Here is a 25,880-nt window from a genome sequence, read left to right as displayed (position 1 = left end):
TGAGTAATAACATAAAGGAAATATAGAGCATATCGTAAGGTAAAAGAGTAACCTGTACATATGAGTGCCACTTAGGGCGGATACCATGCATGCTTAGCTTTCTTTGAAAAAAACTTTTCTTGTTCATGTATATAGAAAATAGAACATATCATGTTGCTGAGGCGTCGACTCCGATCCATTTAGCCACATATGTCCCGCGTCCGGGCATCCCGCGTCTGGGAAGGTATCATATCATATAATACCAACTGATCAGGTGGTTACGCGTCTATGGCGCTCTGGCCCTCTTTCCCATATACATATACATATACCATATAAGCAGCATGCATGAGAGCCCATGAAAAGCTATAACTCTATCGGAGTGACGTAAGGTCGGTAGCCTCCGATTATATTATGGAATAATCGTCGCTCTATCTCACCTTGAAGGAACAATTATTTTAAGGTGAGACTATCAATGAAGAATAACATCAAGAGAAAACATATAATAGGGTCATAAATCTCATAAGGCATCAATTCATATACTTTGAAGTCATTAGAAAATAGCGTCATTATCAAGGAATAAAATTGAGGATCAAGAAATAGCTTAATATTCTCATAATAGTTCAATATTCTCATATTCATATTGAATCCACAACTTGAGACTTTCAAACATGAAACCATCCTCATCATAATAATCATAGACATATTCTCATCTTTGACATCACCATTATGATTTTGAAAATAGGTTCATCGTTGTTATCATAAGAGCTCACGGAGCCATAAATCTCTGATTTAGGAAATACAAACATTTTGGAAAACATTTATGAATTATTAGGAAAGGGGTTATGCCTTGGAGTCATAAACATCTAACTTTTAAAAACAAGGAAGATATGGAAACATTTTTGAAGTCATAACATCGGGATCATGCCTTTGAAAGAAAAGGACGAGCCTTAACATACCTTTCGGTCGCCTTAGTCGTTCAACGTTTATCCTTCCAAGCTCATAAATCTACATTTGAGAGAATTCACACTGTCGTTAGACTCATCGTTGCATACGTGTACTAAGCTTCAATTTAAACTACTTTATATTCTGCCGAATATCGGGCAGCATCTCCCCTATTTATATGCCTATCCCGAAATCATAATCCAACAACCAACAACACAACAACAATACCAACATCAACAACATCATTTTCAACACCAATATGTACCATAAAACAGCCCACACGCTGTTTTCCAACTTCCATAACTAACCAACTTACTACACAATTATTTAACGGCTTTATCTCCATAAATAAGCCTTAAATAATACCAAACCTGAAAGATTCATACCTCATTCTTGTTAAAACAGAGGTATCTTCAATATCTACCTTGAATCCACCGCAAAACCATACTAGAATCACATCCATGCGTTTATCCGAGCTTCGATTAAGACTCCTCGCTTGAAAATTGCTCACTTTGTGATCCCCCCTCTCTCTCTCTTCAATTTTCTAGAAATTTCTGGGCAAATCTAGTGAAAAAAGGGGTTCTTACCCTTTTTATAAGGGTCAAATTCGGGTCGGGTGCTGTAGCATTTTACTGTAGCTGGCGTTTCTACTCTGTCAGCTGAACTTGTAACGTCCATAATTCTCTACTCCGATCTCCTATCGACGAGCGGTTTGTTGTGTTGGAAACTAGAGTCGACGAACTTCATTTTAGGATTTTGTTTCACCTTAAAACACTTCATATGCTAAGAGATATGCGTCCCCCAAGTTTGACCAAAATTTTCACACAAAACATTACCCATCCTTTCTCCGAAGTCGTACTACTTCATTTCTTCCACTCATTTCCTTATAAAACCTTCTGTATATCTTATATACATCCTTCACTTATTAAATATACTTAATAATGCTTACTCCTTATATTCCAAAGTGGTTTTACTTAACCCTAACTCAACGTATAGAAACTACGGGGTGTAACAAGAATAAACCAAAATGTCACCAATGAAGACAATGATGAAGCAATCCAAATAAGGCTTGAACACCCCATTCATCAAACCCATAAAGGTCGTGTGGGCATTGGTAAGCCCAAAGGACATGACCAAGAATTCATAGTGACTATAGTAGGTCCTAAAAGCTGTTCTCAAAATATCTTCCGCTCTAATCTTCAACTGTTGATAACCCGATCATAAATCAATCTTAGAAAAGACTGACACGCCCTGAAGCTAGTCAAATAAGGTATCTATGGAAGGCATTGGGTACTTGTTCCTAATTGTAACCTTGTTCAACTGACGATAGTCAATCACATCCTCATAGAACCATCCTTCTTCATAAAAAGCACTGGAGCACCCCAAAGGGAAACACTTATCTAATAAATCCCTTGCTTAACAAGTCCTGCAACTGTTTCTTCAACTCTCTTAGCTCTGCTGGAGCCATACGGTAGAGCGAAAAAGAAATAGGCCGAGTGTCTGGCTCCAAATCAATGCAAAAGTCAATGACTCGATGTTACGTACCGTATTTTTATACATTGGGACAACTCGGATTACCTATGACAATTAAGGGCCAAGACTATTCCGGGATTTGACGTCGGGACTTTTGACCATTTGATTTTATTTTGAGACATAAGTTGAATATGAAATTGATGGCATTGGACACTTAGGAAAAATTGGGACCACAATTCATAAAATTTGAATTTAAAAGTCTTGCACCAAAAGCCATAGTGGCCGTGTGGACTTGAAATGGTCCCACACATTGTGTGGCCAATTTTAATTGGTCCAACACATGTGTGGGCCATAAACAAAGGGAGATATTTGTGGATACAAAAAAAAAAAAAAGACTAAGTCATCTTTCTCATTTCCCACTTCTACACTTAGAGAAAAATAACAAGACTTGGAGAGCCTCCACTCCCCCATGGTTCTCGGCCACAACCAAGAAAAATCAAGTCCCATTTTTGCCTCTCTAAAATTATTTCTTTGGTATAAACCCACTATTTGGAGGTCCCTAAGTAGTGTGGAAGTATTGTTTGGGTCATTCAACCACTCATTTTGCCCATTTACAAACCCTAGCCTATTGGTGGATTGAAGAATAAAGGTGAGTTCTAATCTTGTTTTTGGAGTTATAAATGTTGTATGCATATTGTAGTATGCTAAAATGGATAAAAATCATGAAATATGGAATGTTGAAGTTGGGTCTTGTGTTGGGTGTGTTGACCGTGTGAAGTATATGTGTGTGGTGTGGTATTGGGTTGATGAATTAATTGCTTGTAGCATATTGATTGTCGTAGAGTGGAGAAGAGAATAAAAATCATCGATACATGTATATGTGTAGTGTAGCCGTGTATATAGCCTCCAAATGGTAGCAAAGAATGAATTAATATCGCTTAGCGTCGTAATGGTTGTTGTGATGATTTGTATGTTGGAAATGAGAGTTAAATGTCCCGAATTGATATAGTAAGCGTTGCGGACTGATTTGGAGAACTTTGTGCATTTAATGCAATCCTTATATATGAGAACCATTAACATATGAATATGTGTAGTGTGAATGAATGTGAGTCATAGATTATGCCGAATATCGCATTATTATCGCTTAAGCGCTTTCGTGTCGTCGTTACGAATGTTAGTTTGGAATTGAGCATTTAATGACTTAAGATTGATGTTGAGATTGTACGGGCTGATTTGAGGGTTATTGTGCATTGATGTAATTTGTATATTTTATGAAAATGGTATCGTTATATTGTGAATTGTGATACAAAACATGAATTGAAAGTCGGAAGTGTGCCCAGTGGGCTGCTCACGGGTAGGGGCTGTTTTCGGCCAAAAATTTGGAGAAATTGTGGATTGTTGGAAAAATTATGTGAATTGTTTAGAATGTTCTTGAATGTTGTTAGTATGGGTTTGGGTTAATAATCGAATGTACGAACGATATTGTGGCTTGAAAGTAAGCCATTGAATTGAATAATTGGAAAGTTGTCGAATGGTGTAAAAGAGAGCTACTATTATTATTTTGCCTTTCGAATTGATTATCGATGTTGCTAGGTTGGTTATTGTGGTTGTTGTTGTTGATTTTGAGCGAGTTAAATTCTCGGGATGGCCTATTTATAGGGGAAATGCTGCCGAATTTTCTGTAGAATTTAATGTTAGTTGGAATAAATGGCTTAAGTGCCTATGTTTAATATTGAATATTCGTTGGCATATTTGTAGACCTTGGGGAGCCCGAGGCGTAGATTGGAATTTACTTTATATTGGCCATCTTGGAGTGCGTACGAGGTTTGTAAAGCAACCTCCCTTCTTTTTGGCATGTCTTAGTTTTACATAGGCTAGATTAGAGCCTTAAGGAAATTCCAAATCCGAAATCCGAGCATGATATGATCTATATATGTTCCTTGGCACTCTTATGTATGATTTGATGAAATATGAACCTTTATGTATTTGAAAAAATCGCTTTCCGAACTTTGCGCAAAAAGGTTTCACTTTAAAGAACTTCGAAATTTCTGAATGCCATACATTTCACATAAATGCTCGGATTACTCCAATATTTTTATAAAAGTTTGCATTATGTATGATACGTATGTTTTTCATAGGCAGGCCCGACGGGTAAATACCCGTCCGTGGGTCCCGCGACTTTCCTTTATGTAATTCAGAGAATCTTTGAAAGAATTTGGTATGATTATTATTCCGATTTCAAATATGATCATTTTACTTATGTTTGAATTTATGATAATGATTTTATGCATATGACTACTCACGACTCTACTCGTGCATTCTGTTATTCCTTTCGCCGAGTCCCGGGCCGGTTCTGTGGTCGTGCGCATTTTGATATACTCCGGAGTTATGCTGTGTTTATGGTTCACCGAGCTACTCGCAAAAGAGGGTCGGGTTCCACCTATATTTGGTGTTATGCTGTGTATGGCGTTATGTTGTGATGTGATATGTGACGGGGATACGGAGATTTGAAACTTTCTGGTGTTATGCTGTGTTATGGCGCCATCGACGGGTGGGCGACCATATTCTTCTGTACCCTATGCATTACTTACATATTTTTGAAAGTAAGCAAATTTTGATATGTTGGATTTGCACTTATGTTTGGTACTTCCATTTCGTTTATGTCTCAGATTTGCTTTCTGTATATTCTGCTTTGCATACTCAGTACATATTTCGTACTGACCCCCTTTCTTCGGGGGCTGCGTTTCATGCCCGCAGGTACAAACGCACAGTTTGGTGATCTACCCATTTAGGACACCCTCTTCTGCTGTTTGGAGTGCTCTTCTCATTTCAGAGCACACATTTTGGTATATATTCGTTCGCCATGTATATATGTATTTGTTCAGGGGCACGGCGGGGCCCTGTCCCGCCATATGATTCGGTTTGTCTGTTTAGAGGTCTGTAGACGTATTTGTGGGTGTGTGTGCCTACTTCTGTACGGATGTGTTTGCATGACTCTATTCGTTATGGCAGCCTCGTCGGCATGCATTTTGTATATGTTTGTGGCAGCCTTGTCGGCGTGCATTTGTATATGCGTTTTGGGCCGTTGTGCCATTTGACAGCCTTGTCGTCTTTTGACATATTTGATAGCCTTGCCGACTTTTTGATATATGTGCATATGTTCGGCGATGTATATTCCGCCGCCTCTTCTGATTCTGATATAATGTTTTGTACGCGCAATCGCGCAAGATAATATTCGTTCTCAACTCTGTTTAAAAATGATGATTTAGTTTGTATGTCCGTTTGGGTGTCCAAGTAGGGCACCAGTCGCGGCCCACGGGGCTGGGTCGTGACAGAAGTGGTATCAGAGCGGTTTGTCCTTGGGATGTCTACAGGCCGTGCCTAGTAGAGTCTTGTTTATCGGTGTGTTGTGCACCACATCGATAAACAGGAGGCTACAGGGCATTTAGGATGTTTCCTTTCTTTGAATCTTAGATCGTGCGATAGAGCCAGCCGTTGGAAATGAATCTTTTTCTGCTAACCTTTAATTTCAGCTGAGGACGGTATCGACATAAGAAAGTGACCGATGATATTGGAAGCTATACCGTACACAGGTAAGAAATGGTATGAAAGATGTATGTCGGGGAAGCTATTTGAAGTATGACGGAAATATAAAGTTGAAGATTGAAAAGAAAAATAAACAGGAAGATATCACTGGTGCCGTTTGAGTTGGGCACGTGAGGTAAGTCTCGACATCTGTGTACTTTTGTTTGCAATTGTTAGCCCTGTGTGGCTACGATAAGATATATAAATACGTATATGTGTTGGCCCTGTGAGGCATGGTCGGTATTTCCTGTGTACAGGTTTTGGGATAGTAAGAAATACAGAGGAACCTCTGCCCAAATTTTGCCAGAAATATAAAGAGAGAAAATGAGATATAAGTTCTTAACATGTTTTGAAAGTCGATACCGATAGGGTGAATCTGTTATGTTGGATTAAAGTTAAGAGGTACCCTCCATGGCATTCGTAAGAAGCATTATCCTTGATTGGGAAATTTTATTCCGAGAAAGCATATATAAGTAGCAAATTCGTAATTTATCTAAATGAATCAGAATATGTTCCAACCACATGTTGCTTCAGAAAAGCTTATGTGAAAGGCAAAAATGTCCAACGATTAAGTTTCGATTCATTTGAAGAATACTAAATGTATAACAGGCAGTTGGGAATTGAATGATTCACTTACGACTCAAAAAAAAATATATATATACATATGTATAAATATGGAGGTAATTATGTGAATTAAGTACCAACGGATTTCGCGATGTTCGTCGGATTTTAGTGTTCTTTTGCTGGTGGTTGGAGAATGCCTTACAGTAATATTTTATCAGCCTTTATCGACTAATTGGAGATGGAATTTGTGGAATAAAAACTTAAATTTGTGGGTTGTTTAAAATTATATATGTATATGCATGAGGAGAAAAATATTGAGGATTTACAGGAGGCGACACGGTGACAATATAGTCAGAAAAGAAAAAGAATTCTCTCTAGATCGGGGTGGGACCCGCTATGAGAACGTTTTGAAAGTTGTTAAGACCCCGATTTGCCTTAAATTACGTGATAAAAGTCGTGCAGGGAAATTGATGCAATTATACCAGCCTTAACGTATCTAAATGCATTAAAGTTGTAAGGTTAAGCGTGCCAGGGCCAGAGCAATTCTGGGATGGGTGACCCCCTGGGAAATGTACAAAAATTTTTGCAAATATGGACATAAGAGACAAATAGGAAATTTGGAGTAACCAAAAAGGAAATTAGAGTATGTGGAGTGATTAGAAACTTTATAAAGGTCGCGTGGGCTGAGACGGATTAGATTAGTGAAAAAGGGAGAAAGAGCAACGCAGCTCCAGAATTAGAATGAGTTTGAACAGATGATTGAAGACGCTTTGTAAAAGAAATGCTAGTGATATATATATATATATATATATGTATGTATAGGACTCCCCATTTATGACTATGTCGATCGCTTAGTGAACCTTAATAGTCAGCGTTATAATATATGGGAGACATTAACAGAATAGAATTTATGAGACAAAGTGAAAGGTATGATACAGATGTTACGAGATAAACAGATATTGGTTTTGCTATGGGTTGAGATTGGAAGATGCTAATACGACGATATTTTGGAAGGAAAAGAGAATAATTGAGTGGAAGGTAAAGAGATCAAAGTGTTAGCAAAAGTGAACCGTAAGAAACGTAATTAAGCAGAGCTTCTAAAAGAGTCGACGGGCAAAGCACGAAATTACTTGCGAAAAACGAACTGGAATGTAATAATGCAGGGCAAAAGAAAAAAAAAACCTATGGCATGAAATGATGAATCATGCGAATATTAAGTAATTTGACTATCGAGAAAATAGAACGACGGATAAGGAACGGGTATGAAGGAAGGATATGATTATTAAAGGATAAATTGCTATATTAATTAAATTATTCGAGTGCCAGCTATTAGATAAGATTTGTACTTTATGAATGAGAATTTCATCACTTCGTAATTTTGTTAATATCTCGTACGAAGGTAATCAAGTTATAGATTATAAAGGAAAAACATGGATACGGTATAAGCACAACCCCAAAAGAGGGGGAGCGGAGGAAAGTGAAGTAAAATAAGTAGAAATAGAAACAATTGACACACAGAAGATTGAAGCGATCAAAAGTTGGCCTAGGTCTTCGACATAGACCGAAATACGCGGTTTTTGGGGATTAGCCAGGTATTACAGAAAAGTGGTGAAGGACTTTGCTTCTATTACGGCACTATTAACGAAGTTAACTCAGAAGGCCGTGAAATTTCAGTGAACCGGTACGTGTGAATGCAGTTTCCAGTACCGGAGGAAAAATTAATTTCAACTCCAGTCTAGCTCTTCCCGAAGGGCCAGCCGGGTATGTTACTTATTATGGTGCTTTTGGTATTGGGATAGATTATGAATTAGTGCAGCACAATCAAGTTATGGCCTAAGCTCCCCGGCAGTTCAAATCGCACGAAGGAAATTATCCCATACATAATTTGGAATTATCCGCGGCGATTCATGTTTTGAGAATGTGGCGGCATTACTTACATGGGGTCTACGCTGGTATTTATACGGACCATAAGAGCCCCAGTACATTTTTAAGCAAAAGGGAGCTAAATCTGCGGCATAAATGGCTTGAATTATTGAAAGATTATGATGTCGATATTCTATATCATCCCGTAAAAGCCAATGTGGTAGCTAATGCACTTAGCCGTAAGTCCATGGGTAGTTTGACTGATGTACAGTTTGATGAGAAAGAATTGGTTCGTGGAAATTTATCAGTTAGCTAGCCTTAGAGTCCGTTTGGTCGATTCTGGAGATATTGGGATTTTGTTCGAGAAGTTGCTGAATCGTCGATTATAGAAGAGGTAAAACAACATCAGTTTGAGGATCCTATACTTGTACAGTACAAAGATACGACCTTTGATAAAGAAAAGACTTAGTTTGAAATTTCGTCTGAAAAGGGTATTATTATACGGAGGCAGATTATGTGTGCCTGACGTTGCAGGGCTGTGATGATCAATTATGGGCGAAGCACTTAATGTTCGACATTCTGTTCATTCTAAATCCACAAAAATGTATCATGATCTAAAATATTTATGCTGATGGGATGGTATGAAAAAGGGACACTGCAGAGTTCGCTGGCCAATGCCCAAATTGTCAGTAAGTCAAGATCGAGTATCAAGGGCCGGACAGGTTGCTTCAGGAATTAGAAACTTCAGTTTGGGAACGAGGAACGATTCGCATGAACTTCATTATAGGCTTACCGCGCACTCAACGCGGATACGATTCTATTCGGAGTATTGTTGATAGATTAATGAAATTAGCCCATTTTCTTCCAGGCAGGACTACTTGTTCGGCTGAAGGTTATGACAGAGTGTATATTAATGAGATAATAAGACTTCACGGGATTCCTATATCTATTATAACCGACTGAGGTGCTCAGTTTACGGCTAACTTCTGAAGATCGTCCCAGGAAGGACTGGAGACTCAGATGGGTCATAGCACAATATTTCATCCTCAGTCCGACGGACAGGCCGAGTGTGCTATTCAGATACCGGAAGATATGCTATGGGCATGTGTTATTGATTTTAGAGGTTGTTGGGGTGATCATTGTCGCTAAGTGAATTTGTTTATAATAAAAATCGTTATCACTCTAGTATTCAGATGGCACCATATGAGGCTTTGTATGGCAGGAAAAGCAGATCTCCGATTGGTTGGTTTGACGTGAGTGAGATTCAGTTAATTGATCCAGATGTGATCCAGCAAGCAGTCGATAAAGTGAAACTGATTCGAGAGCGACTATTAGCGGCCCCGAGTCGACAGAAATCTTATGCTGATAAACGACGTCGACCGTTAGAGTTCCAGATTAGCGATTGGGTATTTCTGAAAGAGTCACCTATGAAAGGCGTTATGAGATTTGGCAAGAAAGGAAAGCTCAGTCCGAGATATATTGGGCCTTATCAGATTGTTCGCAAAATAGGCAAGGTGGCCTATGAATTGGATTTGCCAGCTGATTTGGGAGCGGTACACCCGGTATCCCATGTTCCTATGCTTCGTAAATATATTGGTGACCCTTCCAGAATTTTTCCTACAAACGATATATAGGTCACCGAGGAGCTATTTTATGAAGAGCAACCTATAGCCATATTGGATCGTCAGGTAAGAAAGTTGCGGAATAAAGATGTGGCTTCTGTTAAAGTACTGTGGCGGAATAATAATAACCGCGAGGAATTAACCTGGAAGGCTGAGGAGCAGATGATGAAAAAAAAAATCCTCACCTATTTTCGGCACCTTCAGGTAATCCAAATTCTTTGTTTGATTATGTTGATTTGTGATCGATTTGTATATGATGGCTATAAAAGAAACTCCCCCGAATTTGAGTAAGATTAGTAGCATTAATCCAACATTCGAGGACGAATGTTCCTAAGGGAGGGAGGATGTTACGTACCGTATTTTTATACATTGGGACAACTCGGATTACCTATGACAATTAAGGGCCAAGACTATTCCGGGATTTGACGTCGGGACTTTTGACCATTTGATTTTATTTTGAGACATAAGTTGAATATGAAATTGATGGCATTGGACACTTAGGAAAAATTGGGACCACAATTCATAAAATTTGAATTTAAAAGTCTTGCACCAAAAGCCATGGTGGCCGTGTGGACTTGAAATGGTCCCACACATTGTGTGGCCAATTTTAATTGGTCCAACACATGTGTGGGCCATAAACAAAGGGAGATATTTGTGGATACAAAAAAAAAAAAAAAGACTAAGTCATCTTTCTCATTTCCCACTTCTACACTTAGAGAAAAATAACAAGACTTGGAGAGCCTCCACTCCCCCATGGTTCTCGGCCACAACCAAGAAAAATCAAGTCCCATTTTTGCCTCTCTAAAATTATTTCTTTGGTATAAACCCACTATTTGGAGGTCCCTAAGTAGTGTGGAAGTATTGTTTGGGTCATTCAACCACTCATTTTGCCCATTTACAAACCCTAGCCTATTGGTGGATTGAAGAATAAAGGTGAGTTCTAATCTTGTTTTTGGAGTTATAAATGTTGTATGCATATTGTAGTATGCTAAAATGGATAAAAATCATGAAATATGGAATGTTGAAGTTGGGTCTTGTGTTGGGTGTGTTGACCGTGTGAAGTATATGTGTGTGGTGTGGTATTGGGTTGATGAATTAATTGCTTGTAGCATATTGATTGTCGTAGAGTGGAGAAGAGAATAAAAATCATCGATACATGTATATGTGTAGTGTAGCCGTGTATATAGCCTCCAAATGGTAGCAAAGAATGAATTAATATCGCTTAGCGTCGTAATGGTTGTTGTGATGATTTGTATGTTGGAAATGAGAGTTAAATGTCCCGAATTGATATAGTAAGCGTTGCGGACTGATTTGGAGAACTTTGTGCATTTAATGCAATCCTTATATATGAGAACCATTAACATATGAATATGTGTAGTGTGAATGAATGTGAGTCATAGATTATGCCGAATATCGCATTATTATCGCTTAAGTGCTTTCGTGTCGTCGTTACGAATGTTAGTTTGGAATTGAGCATTTAATGACTTAAGATTGATGTTGAGATTGTACGGGCTGATTTGAGGGTTATTGTGCGTTGATGTAATTTGTATATTTTATGAAAATGGTATCGTTATATTGTGAATTGTGATACAAAACATGAATTGAAAGTCGGAAGTGTGTCCAGTGGGCTGCTCACGGGTAGGGGCTGTTTTCGGCCAAAAATTTGGAGAAATTGTGGATTGTTGGAAAAATTATGTGAATTGTTTAGAATGTTCTTGAATGTTGTTAGTATGGGTTTGGGTTAATAATCGAATGTACGAACGATATTGTGGCTTGAAAGTAAGCCATTGAATTGAATAATTGGAAAGTTGTCGAATGGTGTAAAAGAGAGCTACTATTATTATTTTGCCTTTCGAATTGATTATCGATGTTGCTAGGTTGGTTATTGTGGTTGTTGTTGTTGATTTTGAGCGAGTTAAATTCTCGGGATGGCCTATTTATAGGGGAAATGCTGCCGAATTTTCTGTAGAATTTAATGTTAGTTGGAATAAATGGCTTAAGTGCCTATGTTTAATATTGAATATTCGTTGGCATATTTGTAGACCTTGGGGAGCCCGAGGCGTAGATTGGAATTTACTTTATATTGGCCATCTTGGAGTGCGTACGAGGTATGTAAAGCAACCTCCCTTCTTTTTGGCATGTCTTAGTTTTACATAGGCTAGATTAGAGCCTTAAGGAAATTCCAAATCCGAAATCCGAGCATGATATGATCTATATATGTTCCTTGGCACTCTTATGTATGATTTGATGAAATATGAACCTTTATGTATTTGAAATAATCGCTTTCCGAACTTTGCGCAAAAAGGTTTCACTTTAAAGAACTTCGAAATTTCTGAATGCCATACATTTCACATAAATGCTCGGATTACTCCAATATTTTTATAAAAGTTTGCATTATGTATGATACGTATGTTTTTCATAGGCAGGCCCGACGGGTAAATACCCGTCCGTGGGTCCCGCGACTTTCCTTTATGTAATTCAGAGAATCTTTGAAAGAATTTGGTATGATTATTATTCCGATTTCAAATATGATCATTTTACTTATGTTTGAATTTATGATAATGATTTTATGCATATGACTACTCACGACTCTACTCGTGCATTCTGTTATTCCTTTCGCCGAGTCCCGGGCCGGTTCTGTGGTCGTGCGCATTTTGATATACTCCGGAGTTATGCTGTGTTTATGGTTCACCGAGCTACTCGCAAAAGAGGGTCGGGTTCCACCTATATTTGGTGTTATGCTGTGTATGGCGTTATGTTGTGATGTGATATGTGACGGGGATACGGAGATTTGAAACTTTCTGGTGTTATGCTGTGTTATGGCGCCATCGACGGGTGGGCGACCATATTCTTCTGTACCCTATGCATTACTTACATATTTTTGAAAGTAAGCAAATTTTGATATGTTGGATTTGCACTTATGTTTGGTACTTCCATTTCGTTTATGTCTCAGATTTGCTTTCTGTATATTCTGCTTTGCATACTCAGTACATATTTCGTACTGACCCCCTTTCTTCGGGGGCTGCGTTTCATGCCCGCAGGTACAAACGCACAGTTTGGTGATCTACCCATTTAGGACACCCTCTTCTGCTGTTTGGAGTGCTCTTCTCATTTCAGAGCACACATTTTGGTATATATTCGTTCGCCATGTATATATGTATTTGTTCAGGGGCACGGCGGGGCCCTGTCCCGCCATATGATTCGGTTTGTCTGTTTAGAGGTCTGTAGACGTATTTGTGGGTGTGTGTGCCTACTTCTGTACGGATGTGTTTGCATGACTCTATTCGTTATGGCAGCCTCGTCGGCATGCATTTTGTATATGTTTGTGGCAGCCTTGTCGGCGTGCATTTGTATATGCGTTTTGGGCCGTTGTGCCATTTGACAGCCTTGTCGTCTTTTGACATATTTGATAGCCTTGCCGACTTTTTGATATATGTGCATATGTTCGGCGATGTATATTCCGCCGCCTCTTCTGATTCTGATATAATGTTTTGTACGCGCAATCGCGCAAGATAATATTCGTTCTCAACTCTGTTTAAAAATGATGATTTAGTTTGTATGTCCGTTTGGGTGTCCAAGTAGGGCACCAGTCGCGGCCCACGGGGCTGGGTCGTGACACTCGATCAGGCAGCATACCTGGAAAATCTCTGAAAACTCTCTCGCTACCGATACCGACTCAAGGGGAGGAGTATCCGCTATAGTATCCTGGATATGAGCCAAATATGCTAGACACCCCTTATCCACCAACTTCTTAGCCCGAAGAACTGATAATATTATTTGGCACAGGGCTGGGAGTACCCTTCCACTCTAACTACGAAATGCCCTACATAGACAATATGATTGTCTTTGCATGATAGTCTAAATTCGCATAATAAGAAGATAACTAGTCCATGCCAAGAATAATGTTAAAATCTACCATATCGAGGATAACTAAATCCACCCAAGTGTTGTATCCCATGAACGTAACCACACAAGGCTGATCGACTCGATCCACTACTACAGAATCCCCAACAGGAGTAGAGACACGAATAGGTGAATTAAGCAAGTCACACAGCATATCCAGTCCCAAAAAGAAATAAGTAGACACATAGGAGAAAGTAGAGCCCGGATGAAATAAGACTGAAGCAGATCGAGGATAGACTGAAATAATACCTGTGATAACTACATTAGAAGCCTCAACCTTTGGTTTACCCTGAATAACATAGAAATGGGCATGTCCACCCTCGGACTGTGTACCTTCACGACCACCATGGCCTGCCTAAACTCCACCTCTCACTGACTGAGAACTACCCCTGCCAGATTGATGGCTACCTCTTCCAGGCTCTGAACCTCCTCTACTAGAATATCCTCTCCCTCTAGCTAGCGGTGTCGGAGGACTAGGTGCCTGAAATCGGGAAATCTGCTAGATTCTACTCTGTATAAGTCCGGAACAATCTATCTTGAAATGCCCTGGGTCACCATGCTCAAAGCACGCCCTAATAGCCATGGGCTACTGAACTGCAATAGAACAACCTATGTGCCCACCACGATCTGAGTGTCGGGAATAAGAATCCCGAGACGTCTGCCCTACACTAAAACCACTATGGCCTGCACGGTACCCATTGTTCCCTAATGAACCACCTGCTGAAATCTGGAGTGCTGACTGGATGGGACAGCTGGAATGCTGATGAGGGACTTTGTCATATTGTCCCGACCCCTAGAAGAAGAACCAGTGAAACGACCAAATTTGCGAGCCCTCTTATCATTACCCTTTGCCAAAGAGTGACCTCTCACTGACTCAACCTATCACGACCTATCCGGAGGGCCATGATGGGCACCCGGAGCTAACCCACGGAGCACCTCCTATCATACTTTCACAATCATATCTAGGTGAGCCATATGGCTAACTCGCAATCCTATATGTTAATAATACAATTTCTATCGGGCTAAGACACTTTTATATCAACCTCATTAACTATGCCCATATACATATACATAAGTCGACAAGGCTAAAACAATTACATACAAAAATATGAACCGATAAGGCTAAGAGACATCTAGCTATACACAACTATCTACGAGCCTCTAGAAAGAGTATGTAACATCATAAAAACGGGACAGGACCCCGCCATGCCCATATATGTACACAAAAGAATAGTACCAACAGCTGCAGCTCCGAATCAAATGGAGCTCCTCTAAGTAGTCTCTGAATAAGTAGCCTAAGGGTCAAGTTTGTCTCCCTATCCACCTGCGGGCATGACGCAGCGTCCACAAACAAAAGGACGTTAGTACGAACAATGTACTGAGTATGTAAGGCATAAGTAATAGCATTATGAAAGCATAAAGGATAACATGGGGTAGAAGAACCACTTATACCTCTTGAGACGTTCATCACACTTACTTACCCTTTTTTCTAATGAAAACCTTCCATACATACACATATACATATAGTAGTACTATACCCGACCATGTAGGTTCTGTGTCATACATACCCGGCCATAACAAGGCTCAGTGTTATATATACCCGGCTATAACAAGGCTCGGTCTTATAAGTACCTAACTATAGTGGTGTGCGCACAGTAGATATCATACCCGGCCACATAAGCTCTGTATTACCAAATAGCCATACATATATATACATAGGAGTACATAAGTATCATCAACATCATCATCACTATATCTTTCCTTAGAGGACCAACTATCGTAGGATGAGATCAACAGTATCATAAAAGTATCAAGACTTAGGAGCTTTAACACTTCTAGAAATGGAGGCGTTATGGAAGACATGGTGAATTTCAAGAATAAGTGTACAACAATGGAATCATGCCGTAAGAAGGAAGGGTTAGCCTTATATACCTTTATGTCTTCTTAACTACTTAACGTTCTCCTCCGAAGCCCGAAGGATCTACATTTAAGAGGGTTCATAGCAAGGTTAGGTCTCAAAGACACTCTCAAGTCTAAGCTAGTATGATTCGTAAGCTAGCGAAAATTGGGCAGCATTTCCCCTAATTCATATACTTCTATCAAATTCTAAAACAACTCCCAAACAATAACGACATCATCAACAATATCATAATCAAGAGACTTCATTCAAGTTAAGCATCATTCATTCCCCAAAACTTCTTTTCATGATCATGCATAACAATAGCCACAACGCAACACCATATATACTTACATACAACACTTATCTAATATCATTAGTATCACCCATATCAAGATTATACTCATAACATCCCAAGAATCATAATTCAAGTTAACTTATAGCTCATAATACCCTCAAGTTCATGCTTGGACTCTCTTTCCACTTTTCTACCTTCACCCACATGGTATAACAATCAAACAACCTTAACCATATGTAAAAGATGTAAAATCTTATCTTAATCACTCAAGAACAAGTCTTGGATCAACTTGCTCTACTAAAGTGAAGTCTCCAACATCAACACCATAGAAAATCTTGAGTTCCACAAACCCTAGCAAACTTCTTAGCACTTGAATCTCTTGATTCTCTTAGATTTGGCTTAGATTTGTTTATGGACTTAGAGAGAGGGTTTTGGAGAGTTCTAGAATCTTATTTGGAGAAATAATGAGCTCAAATGAGGTGAAATGAAATATATAAAACGTAACTTAAAATCCCGTTGGGCAATTCCACGCTCACTTTAACGGACCGTCAAAATTCCTACGGTCCGACAAAATGCACCATCAAATTGCCCAGCCACACATGGCTCAATGTGACTATTTCACGATGGTGCTCCACCATTTAACGGGCTGTAAAATGTTCTACGGTTCGTCAAAGTGTCCCCATCCGATAAGTTGCTCGTTTCGATTTGTTTGACTTCCAATCCTTAAGGAACCTTCTTGGCACTTGTGTAATACTTCATTAACTATCTAAGGGGACCTATAGCTGCTCCTCAAGTCTTTACTAAAAAGAGTATAGCTCAATCATTGTGTAATCTTCCCAAACATGACTCACATTCTACTTCCTTCGACGAACTTAATTCCACCGACTCATATGACTTCAAAATGTTATGGTATGCGCTTAAAGTTATCAATTACTCGCCTTAACCTCACAAGGACTTCATGTCCACTTTAGGCTTATGTTAGTCTACTCATAATGCAAACATTTTGAAATTCTGAGATGTAACACAACCTCCTTAGCATGATCTACCACTGTCTGAAATGAAGCCCCAGAAGATACCACCTGCAAACTCACCAATCCAAACTAAAATGTCAACCCCTTCACAAATCGCCTCACTCTCTCGGCCTCAGTGAGGAGTAACAATGCAGCATAACTTGCCAAAGCATAAAACTGAGAATTAGACACCACGACAGATAACCCTCCCTCCTCTTGTATTTTATTCTATGTGGAACATACATCTCTAGAAAGACCTGATAGAACTGAGTCCATGTCAAAGAAGGTAATCCGGCTGGTTGGCAATCAATGTAGGACCTCCACCACTGCTTGGCATCCTAAAAATAATCATAGTCCACCCCGTACGACTTCACTACACCCAACTTATGAAGCCTCTCATGACAATTAATAATGAACTCATATGCATCCTCTGAGTCCTCGTGAGCTGATAAAACATCATTTGCTCATCTTGGGTCATAACTGGCCCAGTGATTGGTCGAGGAGAAAAATTGGGTGTTGGGATCTCATCAATACGGGGAGCCACAGTAGCAGCAGGCTGTGCCCCATGAGTCTGAAATTGATCAGGAGTCTGATCTCCAGCTCTTGTGTGTGACCCATCTGGCATAGCCTAAAATGTGTCGGCCTGGATCAAGCCCTCATGTAAGCTCAGAATGCACATCATAGAATCCTGAAGCGCTAGTATAACAATAATATTTGGCGGATCCTGGGCTGGTCCCATCTCCTTCTCCTCAAAAGGCTCATCCTGATGCTCTACCTCCAGCTTAAGAGATAAGGATCTAGTACTGGCCTGGCCAACCATTGGTACTCTACCCCTGGCCAGTGCTGCCCCACGGGGTCTAAACTTACCACGGCCTCTGCCTCTGCCTCTACCTAGACCATGTGTGATGGCCTCAACCGTAGGTATTGCTGCCTCATCCCTAGCCGTATTCGCGCATGTCCTCACCATTTGTGAGAGAATAGAATATGAAGTTAGATACCAATTTGGAAAAATAGGCATGAAAGGAATGAAAGAATAGAAGTTTCCTAAATGCCCTATAGCCTCTCGAGGATGGGTATGAACATCATGTACAAATTTGAAAGATTCTACTAGACATTGCTCTTATACTCATGAGACCAATTCAAGACTGGTGAACCCAAGGCTCTGATACCAATTTATCACGACCCAATTCACGGATCATAATGGAACCTACACTATCCCCCCATTAGGCAAGCCATCCCCGAATCATTAACCATTTTCAAGAAGGAATTATGGAAGTTAAGCACGATAAGGTAATACTAACAGTCTTGATGAAATAATAAGTGCGAAAATACTTAAGTAATTACAATCCTAAACCTAGCCTAAACTTGTGTTAGAGTATCTAACATTTATTACAAGTCTTGAAACGCTGGAAAAAAATATTTGTCTGGAAATAACATAAAGGACAGAAAGTAAGATAAAGGGAGATCCAGGGTTTGCTAATAGATCTGATGGCTCACCCTGAAATCTCTAATGGACCACCTCGAGAATTAGCCATGAGGCGTAGAACTTGAAAACGGAGCGGTATCTGCACCCAAATAATGTGCAGCAAGTGTAATATGAGTACAATCACTAGTACTCATAGTGTTACACCTCGGAAACTTTCATGTCGCTGCGTGGTAAATGGACTAACGCATGGTAAGAAATATATGATGTTCCTAGAAGTACGAAAGGGTACTCATCGATTGTAATTAAGATTCCAAAGACATTCGAGGCAAGAGAAAAAAGTCCGTTGAGGAATGGGAAGTATAAGCCGTGTTTTGGAAAGGGTTTGCAAGGTACCGAGTTAATGTTGATTTAATAATGTCTTGAGGAAGAGTTATAATGCTCCTTATATTTTTAATCAAGTGTTACACAAGTGATAAGAAGGTTCCATAAGGATTGGAGATCAAACGAATCGACAAGATTAACTTAGGAAAAATGGAGTTATACGACCACTTATACGGTCCGTATAACTTTATACGGTCCGTATAAGGGTCTGTATAACCTCAAAAGGAAGGGGAAATCCCTGATGGTGAAGTACAGTCACTTTTACGAACCGTATAAGTGTTTGTATAACATGATCGGGACAGCTTTTTCTCTAATTATAAATATAAGTTCCCACTTCTAATTTCTCATTTTTTCAACTTCTCCACTTCTCTCAAGACCTCTAGAAGGTTCCATACATTTCATTAACATAAACTCAAGGTGAAACTAAGATCAAACACCAATAATTAATGGAATCAAGTGCAAGGAGGCTAACAAGGGTTCATGGAATTGAAGTTAGGGTTTTCTCCAAGTGAAGTGTTTTCATCCAAAGCCCATTCCTTCACAATCAAAGGTGAGTTTTATGTTCATTTCATTCTATTAAGAGTATTGAATGGTTGAAAGACTTGGATTATGGATGAAAGTAGGAAATGGGTTACAAATATGATAATAATGGAATTCTTGAATAGTAGTTTGACATGAATCATGATTCTTGAAAAGTTATGAGTGAAATCTTGTTTTACATGATACAAATGATGTAAAAGAAGTATTATATGAGAACGAGTATGGTGTTATGCCATAGCTATGGTCATGAATCATTTTGGTAGGGAATTGTGGGAATTGGATAATGTCGAACTTGACAAAGTTATTGATTATGATATTATGAATGTTGTTATTGATGTTTGGGAGTTGTTATATCATATGGAGGAAGTTGTAGAAACAAAGGAAGTGTTGTCCAATTTTCGTTAGCCCTTAGTCGTCTTACCTTAACTTCAAGTATGTCTCCGATTATCTAATCTTAGTATGAATTCCCTTGAATGTAAAGTTGTAAACAATATGACATTCCTTTATTTTTCCATGACTTTCTCATATTTTGGAAATTATAAGTCTATGGCTACCAAGGGCCACTCATAAGATAATGAAAAGAGACATGCTATGAACGTGATGATGAAGACGATGAATCTTAATCTAGAGTGAGGCTTCAATTAGTGAAGCGTATGTTTAGATTACATTGTCAGAGAATGCATGTAAACCTGTGGGTATGAAGTTGGGTTGCTATTATCTTAGGTTAGGCCTTGTTGTATGATTTTGGGGCTAGCCACCCCGTTGTGTTATTGCCTTATCTTGATTTATTTACTTATTGGCTCGTTGCCACGTTGAGACATTGGGCATTTGTGACTGGTGACATATCATGACTATGATATTGCGGTACTTGACTTGATTGATATTGAGATGAGATTGTGATTTCATTGTGGCTTATTGTGTAGCTTTATTATTGATATTACTTGTGTGCCCTATGTGATACTATTTGGGATTAAATTGGTTGTTAATATTACATTGCATCATATTCAAACTCATTTCCATGATACATTGATATTGCATAGTTATGGTACTAATGATGATAAGTGAGAGAGTGTAGCCTCTGAAGTCTCTACCGAAGAGCGTAAAAGAAAGATGAGGGTCCGTGATCCGAGGTCATTTACCGGAGTGGAATGAGTGTACGTTGCCTAAGGTTCCCTGCCCGTTGTGGCAACCCACCATGAACAAAACACACTCGCCTTAGTAGACCAGGCCCCGCTATGGCGAGTCTGCTACGGCGCTCTTGGTGCCGTTACAACGGACACCAGACACCAGAAATCTTCTGGTTTTTTGCTATCTCAATCACAAAATCCGACAATGACCTGAGACCTCCCAGATACAAATCAGACAGGCAACTAGACATAAAAACACGCTATGGACTCACTCATGGTCTCAGAATTCCCAACGGAAGTCTATTTGACCGAGTCAACTCCCAATGGCCAAAGACCAACTATCCAGCCAATAACCCGAAACGCTCCCGGGTGCCGCGAGAACTGAACTGAGCATCCCATCAAGTCACAATCGACCATTCGGACCTCTCGGAATCAACGTAATTTAGAAATATATCCGTTCACTCAAAAGTCAATTATTGGTCAAAATCCTAACTTTCCAACCAATGACCCAAATCACCCTCGAATGGCTCAGGACCTGATCTGAAGGCTTGACTAAGTTAAAAATCACATTCTCAACCTAGTGGAATAGACGAGACTCCCAAAATAATGCATTTACCCCCGGTGTTGACTTTGAGCAAATATCTTCATTTTCTTAACTTAGAAAACTGTAATTTCACTTAAACCAATCCAAAACTCGCCCAATTTTCTTGGGACCCATGCCACCCATATTCGCAAGTCATATAAATAGAAAAGGAACTACAGGAAGGGTAATTTGGGGGAAAATATGTAAAATCCTAAAAGATCGAACGGATCGTTACAGCACATGACTTGTGAGTGATAGGTTATGTCTTTGGCTTCTTTGTTAGAGAATGTGAGCGAGTTTTGAAAGAAAACCAATTGGTAATTAAAAGTCGAGTCTTTAAGCTAGGAGGTTATGGCAGGGTACTTTGTTTGTTTTATATATTCGTGGCATGACAAGTTAGGAGAGTTACTTATAAAGGTAGTCTAGTCTTTCTTTGGAGTGTAGTTTGATTGCTCGAGGACGAGCAACGGATTAAGTGTGGGGTGTTGATGATAGGCTAGAAACACGAGTTTTCAGATACATTTTTTCTTTTATTTACTACATTTTAATCGTGTTTGAGCTATAATGTGAGCATTTTATACTAATAATATGAGTTATATTTTGTAGGACTTGATTCCGAGCTAAGAAGCACTTTTGTACGACTTGATGCAGTGCCCGTAGCAGCAGGCTTATTTTGGGCCTGAATTCCTATTTCATTGTATTAAGGACAGTTTGGTCCCAGTTATTTCTATACGATATAAATACATCAAAAACACTATTTTGAAGGAAATTTTATCCTAGGGAAAATTGAGAGGGAGACTGAGGCTTGGAGATACAAGAGCTCATACATTCAATTCAATACACGGTTTGAGTGGAAATTTGGTTGTAAAATTTTCGAGTTTTCATACCTCTAAGACGATGTGTTTTTTTCCATCTATGAAGTAGTTTTCCCTTAGGGCTTTGATAGATATTGTGTTTTGAACGTTATTGTAGATTTAACTCTTATAATCTTGCTTGAATTCATTATTGAGGTCTTGAATTATATTGTGGAGTTATTTATCATTTTATTTAATTGAAAGAGGAATATTTTGTTGTATATCTTTGCATTATTTCGTTTGGTTTTAATTAGTGATTTTTTAAAGTAATCGATAGACTTCTTGTATTATTGGTTGAACCATGAGACAAAAATATTCTAGACACATTTTGTTTGAGACTAAATTATTAATGTTTTCTTGCATATGTTCACATGGTTTTTCACTAGTTTATTCGCTGGAGATTAAGTTCATTCGAAAGAAGAATTTTAAGAATAACCCAACCGACTATTGAATTCGGGAGAATCAATGGAACCTTAGAAGTGAATCTTGAACAAAGTTAAATCTCGGATAACTATCTCGACCTCTCTTGTCAATTGCGCTTACTTGTCCTTGATAATTAACTGGTTTGCTCACCTCTCAGTTTTTATTCGATCAATTTTACTAGTTTAGACTTTGAATTGGTTATTTTTGGTTTATAACAAAATAATTAATTTGCCTGAAGAGTGTTAAGCCAAATTTGAATATTGTTAGAACTAATCCATTTGGAGACGATATCTTTCTATACTATCCGTGACGCAGAATTTATAGTGTGACTTGTGCTCGTTCAATAGTGATCATGGGTCTTTAATGTTGGACGTTAATAACTCAAACAGATGTAGTAACACCATTGTTGAGACCTTTAAAGCAATTGAGCATGTTATATCCTAAATGAGTTAATCTTGGAAACTTGAGGATTTAATCTAAGTGTGAGTCACTTTGTTAACTAATTTAATTTTATTGTTGTACGTTATAGTTCACATATGTAGATTAAAGTTTGTTGAGTACCGTTCGTGATGACCTGTCCGACATTTAGCTATTGTAGAACAAACTTGAGATCCAAGCTTTAGGCTATCTTGTGAGCTTTCATACAACTTTATGTTTTCGAACTAACATATTAAATGAGATTCCATGCACATGTGGGACAAGCTTACATAGTTTAACTTTAAATGATGATGTTTCCTGGCGTATCATACTATTAAAGTGTCTCTCATGACTTGTTGATTATAAAATTCATGACCTGTTTTCAAATGATAAAATTGTGATTCTTATTAATGAAATAAAATGAGTCTTTAGTGCTATTTGAGATGGGAGATAAATTTGACTACAAATGTCACGACTTGAAACATAACATATTGTAATATGCTTGAGATACGACAACTGTCACACCCCTATCAGGAGTATGACGGGCTCCGACCCGTAGGCCGGGAACTACCTGACTTATCCGTTAATTTGAACATTATAAACCATAACTCAAAGAACACTTGCACGCAGAAAAGGCCCAACATAGAAATATTCGATCTTTCAGCACAGATATTCATATGCGGACCGACAAGGTCGCCACAACATAACGTATATTATAAAGCCGGCAAGGCTAACAGTAAAGCATCAAGAGCTCAAAATAAGGCCGGCAAGGCCACCAAAATATTATACAACAATATGAACCGGTGGGGCTATAAAACATCTAACTGTACACATACATCTACGAGCCTCTACATAGAATACGATGATCATAAGGACAATACCAAATAGTCTACAGCTCCGAAGTAAGTGGAGTGCTCGTGAGAATCCGTTGATAGAACACCTACGGGTCTGATCCATCTCTCTACCTACCTGCGGGCATGAGCGCAGCGTCCACAAGAAGGGACGTCAGTACGAAAAATGTACTAAGTATGTAAGACATGAATAACAACATAATATAGATATGGAAGGTAACATGGAATAAGAGAGATAACCTGTACATCTGGATGCCTCATGAGGCGGATGTCATGCATGCTCAGCTTTTAAAAAAAACTTTTTCTTACATATATATATAATATCATCATCATAACGTACCCGGCCTTTTCAGGACTCGGTGTGTAACGTACCCGGCCCTTTCGAGACTCGGTGTGCAACGTACCCAGCCGACATACATACATACATACATATATATATATATATATATATATATATATATAAATATATATATATATATATATATATATATATATATATATATATATAATGCTTGAGAGCAAAATAAAAGCTATAACTACTTCGGAGTGACGTAGGGTCGGTAACCTCCGATTTTCATTATGGGATTGTCATCATCGCTATATCTCACCTTGAAGGAACAATTATTATAAGGTGAGATCAACAACAATGAATAAAATCGAGAAAATCACTCAATAATCTCAATAATCTTATAATAGTATTATCAAGAAAGAAGTCATGCCTTTGAATCATAAACTCTATGAATCATGAATTTCTAGCTTTTAGGAATAAGAATATTCTTGGAAAACATTTATGGATTCACATAAAGGAATCATGGGACATTTGGAAAACACCTATTGGATTCATAAGAAAGGAATCATGCCTTTAGAAGAAAGGGACTAGCCTTAACATACCTGCTCAACCTCCAGTTATCCACACTTATTCGTCCGAATTCGTGAGTCTACATTTAAGAGGATTCACACTATCATTAGACTCATCATAGTATAGTTATACTAGACTTTCAAGTCAAACTACTCTATATTCTGCCAAAAATCAGACAGCATCTCCCCTGTTTATATGCCTAGCCCGAAATTTCAATTCAGGAACCAACAACATCAACAACAATACCAATAGTAATAACATCATTTCCAACACCAACATATGCCATAAAACATCCCACACGTTGTTTTCCAACTTCCATGACTAACCAACTTACTATACAATTATTTAACGACTTTATCTCCTTCAATAAGCCTTAAATAATACCAAAAGAGAAAGATTCATACCTTTTTTTTTTAAGACAGCAATATCCTCAATATCCACGCTAAAATCCACCGCAACACAATACTAGAATCACAACCATGCGTTACCCGGACCTAAACCATTGCTTGAAAATTCCTCACTTTTTAATACCCTCATACTCCCTTCTAATTTTTGGAAATTTCTGGGCTAAAATCTGGTGAAAAAAAGGGGTTATTACCCTTTATATAGGGATCAAATTGGGGTCGGGTTCACTGTAGCACGCGTTTCTGCTCTGTCATCCTAACTTGTAACGACCATAATTCTCTACTCCGACATCGTATCCACGAGCGGTTTGTTGCGTTAGAAACTAGACTCGACGAAATTCATTTTAGGCTTTTGAAACACCTTACAACTCCCCATATACCTGGAGATATACCCCTCCAAAGTTGACCCAAAATTCTGTCCTTAATTCTGCCAACTTTTTTCAAATTTTCGTCAAACTTATTTTCTTCGATTTGCTTGATCCCAAAATCTTCCAAAACTCTACATACATGATATTTATCACTAATCATACTTGATAATGGTCATTTCCTTTGGTTCCAAGGTTGTCCTTCCCAGCTACGACTTACAAGATCATAATTCATCCTTTACCCAAACAATATACTTAATAATGCTTCGTTCCTCACACTCCAAAATTGTTTTACCTAGTTATAGTTTGACATACTTACATTAAAATTTAAACAATGCTTCTCTGAGGTACGGGGTGTAACACTGAAAGTGCGGGGTGTAACATTCTCCCTCCCTTCAAAAACATTCGTCCTCGAATGTTGAGGTAGAGTTCACTCTGAGGTAGATGTTAATGTTCTTATCTATATTTTTTGGTATTTACTTTACTTACTTGTAGGCTTACTTGCTCATTTAAA

Source organism: Lycium barbarum, chromosome 9, assembly GCF_019175385.1.
Source record: "Lycium barbarum isolate Lr01 chromosome 9, ASM1917538v2, whole genome shotgun sequence".
Lineage (NCBI taxonomy): Eukaryota > Viridiplantae > Streptophyta > Magnoliopsida > Solanales > Solanaceae > Lycium > Lycium barbarum.
This window is presented reverse-complemented; position numbering follows the sequence as displayed.